Source organism: Physella acuta, unplaced genomic scaffold, assembly GCF_028476545.2.
Source record: "Physella acuta isolate Inbredline_101_S28 unplaced genomic scaffold, ASM2847654v3 ptg001325l, whole genome shotgun sequence".
NCBI lineage: Eukaryota > Metazoa > Mollusca > Gastropoda > Physidae > Physella > Physella acuta.
Window position 1 is genome coordinate 42,602 of NW_026732840.1, and position 4,899 is coordinate 47,500.

Genomic DNA, 4,899 nt, shown 5'->3' on the forward strand with positions numbered 1-4,899 from the left:
TAGCCATAGCCATAGCCATAGCCATAGCCATAGCCATAGCCATAGCCAGAGCCAGAGCCAGAGCCAGAGCCAGAGCCAGAGCCAGAGCCAGAGCCAGAGCCAGAGCCAGAGCCATAGCCATAGCCATAGCCATAGCCATAGCCAGAGCCAGAGCCAGAGCCAGAGCCAGAGCCAGAGCCAGAGCCAGAGCCATAGCCAGAGCCAGAGCCAGAGCCATAGCCATAGCCATAGCCATAGCCAGAGCCAGAGCCAGAGCCATAGCCATAGCCATAGCCATAGCCAAAGCCATAGCCAAAGCCAAAGCCATAGCCATAGCCATAGCCATAGCCATAGCCATAGCCATAGCCATAGCCATAGCCATAGCCATAGCCATAGCCATAGCCATAGCCATAGCCATAGCCATAGCCATAGCCATAGCCATAGCCATAGCCATAGCCATAGCCATAGCCATAGCCATAGCCATAGCCATAGCCATAGCCATAGCCATAGCCATAGCCATAGCCATAGCCATAGCCATAGCCATAGCCATAGCCATAGCCATAGCCATAGCCATAGCCATAGCCATAGCCATAGCCATAGCCATAGCCATAGCCATAGCCATAGCCATAGCCATAGCCATAGCCATAGCCATAGCCATAGCCATAGCCATAGCCATAGCCATAGCCATAGCCCTAGCCCTAGCCATAGCCATAGCCATAGCCATAGCCATAGCCATAGCCATAGCCATAGCCATAGCCATAGCCATAGCCATAGCCATAGCCATAGCCATAGCCATAGCCATAGCCATAGCCATAGCCATAGCCATAGCCATAGCCCTAGCCCTAGCCCTAGCCCTAGCCCTAGCCCTAGCCCTAGCCCTAGCCCTAGCCCTCGCCCTAGCCCTAGCCCTAGCCCTAGCCCTAGCCCTCGCCCTATCCCTAGCCATAGCCATAGCCATAGCCAGAGCCAGAGCCAGAGCCAGAGCCAGAGCCATAGCCATAGCCAGAGCCAGAGCCAGAGACATAGCCATAGCCATAGCCAGAGCCATAGCCATAGCCATAGCCATAGCCATAGCCATAGCCATAGCCATAGCCATAGCCATAGCCATAGCCATAGCCATAGCCATAGCCATAGCCATAGCCATAGCCATAGCCATAGCCATAGCCATAGCCATAGCCATAGCCATAGCCATAGCCATAGCCATAGCCATAGCCATAGCCATAGCCATAGCCAGAGCCAAAGCCATAGCCATAGCCAGAGCCAGAGCCAGAGCCAGAGCCATAGCCATAGCCATAGCCATAGCCATAGCCATAGCCATAGCCATAGCCATAGCCATAGCCATAGCCATAGCCATAGCCATAGCCATAGCCATAACCATAGCCAGAGCCAGAGCCAGAGCCATAGCCAGAGCCAGAGCCAGAGCCAGAGCCATAGCCATAGCCATAGCCATAGCCATAGCCATAGCCATAGCCATAGCCATAGCCATAACCATAGCCATAGCCATAGCCATAGCCATAGCCATAGCCATAGCCATAGCCATAGCCATAGCCATAGCCATAGCCATAGCCAGAGCCATAGCCATAGCCAGAGCCAGAGCCAGAGCCAGAGCCATAGCCATAGCCATAGCCATAGCCATAGCCATAGCCATAGCCATAGCCATAGCCATAGCCATAGCCATAGCCATAGCCATAGCCATAGCCATAGCCATAGCCATAGCCATAGCCATAGCCATAGCCATAGCCATAGCCATAGCCATAGCCATAGCCATAGCCATAACCATAGCCAGAACCAGAGCCAGAGCCATAGCCAGAGCCAGAGCCAGAGCCATAGCCATAGCCATAGCCATAGCCATAGCCATAGCCATAGCCATAGCCATAGCCATAGCCATAGCCATAGCCATAGCCATAGCCATAGCCATAGCCATTGCCATAGCCATAGCCATAGCCATAGCCATAGCCATAGCCATAGCCATAGCCATAGCCATAGCCACGGACACGGACACGGACACGGACACGGACACGGACACGGACACGGACACGGACACTGACATAGACATAGACATAGACATGCACAAACAGGCACAGACACAGGCAGACCCATACATAGGGATTTTCCTGAAAAATAATTGCTTGTGTACTGCGAACTCTATAAAGAGTTTTTATGCGCCACTCCTTTTTGTATTGTCAAGCTACCGTAGCAAACACAGCATGGTTGATTGCATTTCAATAAGGCAATAGAAAGGTCATGGAAGATTTGCCACGTCATCCAGGCGGCCTGTTTTGCTAGGCCCATGTATCGTATTACATAGCCTCGTGGTGTATTATTTGACGTTATTAAAATACCCCCAAATATTTCTTCTTTTAAATTGGAACACATGTTTTAAAAATAGGCTACAGTGTTTTGAAAAGTGTCTTGAAATTCCGACATCACAATTTTTTTGTGTATACTATTTAACATAAGGCATGTTATAACATTTCATGACATACGTTTGTATCGCTTAGCGTGGCCTATGGTGGATTTTTATTTCAGAGCTAACGTAGCTTTTGCGCCGATTACAGTACAGCGGAAATTCAATAGCAGCCGATGAAATAAAATGCAATGTATATGATTCTCATTTTTATTGTAAACCATGCTTATATTAGCATTGCAACTCCGGCACTTATTCAGGTTGCGAGAGACAATGGATAAGATGGGGCGTTATAGTCACTCATTAAACATAAGCAGGCGGTGAAAGAGTAACGGTGATACTACGTTAAGTGATAAACTTACACTTAAAGTTTTCATAGAGCACGCCCTAAGGCGTGTTGGGCGGTAGTGTAGGTAACCCGTGCCCCGATAAAAATTATCCAAGCGCATTTAAATAATTTAGTTTTAGAAAACAAGGTCACGCGTCTAACAATATAGGATTGGTAAAGCATTGATGAAACCCTACACATATATTTCGTCAGACTTGTTTTTTTGGCTTTTATACATTACTACATCCCTTCATACGATTGCCATGAAACGATATTTCTAGGGAGATTTCTGCGAAAACAAATTCAATTTTGCATGGGCGGCTACCCGGCAGGGCGCAATTGGCTATTCCGTGAACGCTATGGATGAGATGGGACGTTATGGTCATTCCCTAAATTGAATCCCGTCCGGGCGCGATTTGTCCCGGGCTTTCCTATGACTTTCATTTAACCCCCGCAGAAACGCGCGGGTGACGGGCACGCAATCTCAATCTAAAAATCTGTTTCTTTACAATCAGTGATTTGCATAAGATGTTGTCTAATCTATCGAACGTATCAACAAAATACAATATATAAAAACATGTAATTTTAACCCGTATGTGTTTGGTAAAATACTATATCATTAAATGTTTCCAGAGGCGTAGCGATGGGGGGCAGGGGGTACATATGTCCCCGGGCGCCGACCTTAGGGGGCTTTAAAATGGATTGTAAAAACAAATTAAAATGTCATTTTAGCTGCATTTTTGCATAATAAATAGTTTAAGAGGAGAGGGGGTGCAAAGTTTGAGAGGGGTGAAAATTGAAAATTTGCTCCCGGGGGGGGGGGGGGCGTTAAATTTACAGTTTGTCCCCGGGCGCCGGGAAGGGTCGCTACGCCTCTGAATGTTTCAGAATATAATTTTAAACTTCTTACATCGATTCGTGTATACCTTTCTATTGTTAGAACTATAACTGTAGAACACAGTCTATTTCATTATAAAAAGTATTTATTACTAAAATATATTTTTCCCGAGATCAAATGAGTAATGCTTATTACCCAGTAGAATTCCCCAGTGGAATTTTCAAAGAAAATGAAACAAGTACCAAGTTCTTTTAGTCAGTAAAGTTTCCTGTCAAGACAGGCTGACTGTTTTATATACGGTAACAAAAATAGAAGTATTTAGAAACCCTTCTAACCTGATTGCACATACATAGAGAATAGGAAAAAGATTACAATAAATTACAGAAGAAGTTTCCTTTTATGAAATTGTGTTTAGTCTTAATTGTGTTATGTTTGCAATAATACGATATTTTATGCGAACTTTTTGGTTTGTTGCATATCTCTTACTTCAAAGTTGAATTTCATTTTTAAATAGCACTACGGTAAAGACTCACACATAACATATTTTTTGTTAACCCTATCACAATTATAAGAGTATTAACTGAAATAGATAGATCAAACATAAAAAAGAAAACAAATTCATTGTTAATTACTATTCGTACGCAATAAATAAGAGAAGTACTAAGGTTAATTAATTTACAACAATTATTTTTAGACACGTGGTTTAAATCCTTACCAACCAGGCAAACGCCTTTTAAAAAATAAAGCTCCATTTTTGAATCCGACGGTCCATAGGGGGAGCGAAGTAGACTTCACCTTTTTCTAAGAAGGGATAGTGTGGTCAGCAGTATGTCAAGCGCCTTTACTTCTCTTAACATGAGTTAGGCACCCATCATAGCTGGATGGACTCAAATACGCTCTACTGACTCGAATAAGGATTCGAATTCGAGACTTTCGGGTTAACAGTCTAGCGATCTACCACTAGGCTACGCCATCCCTATACACATTGCTGTATTGGAATTTGTAGGCCCACTTTAAATAATAATATATTTTTATTGCTTGATCGTATCTAAAAGAAATTAAACTGTCCCAGTTATAATACATTTAAATTCGTCCTGCTCATCGAGCTTCACTTTGTTAACTTACTAAACTGTTAATAAGTATTTCGATTACTTTAATTTACTTACTCCTTACACTCGCAACGCTGAGCTTTATCCCTAAACTTAAGGAACTTATTCAGCTTTCACTAAATTTTCGCCACCATTTTTGTCTTCACTAGTCTTTGTCGTTTTCGCTATGCTTTCCTCACTTTCACTTGGGCTTTAAAAAAAACTTATATAGGGTTACTCGTAACTCACACTTTGCTCG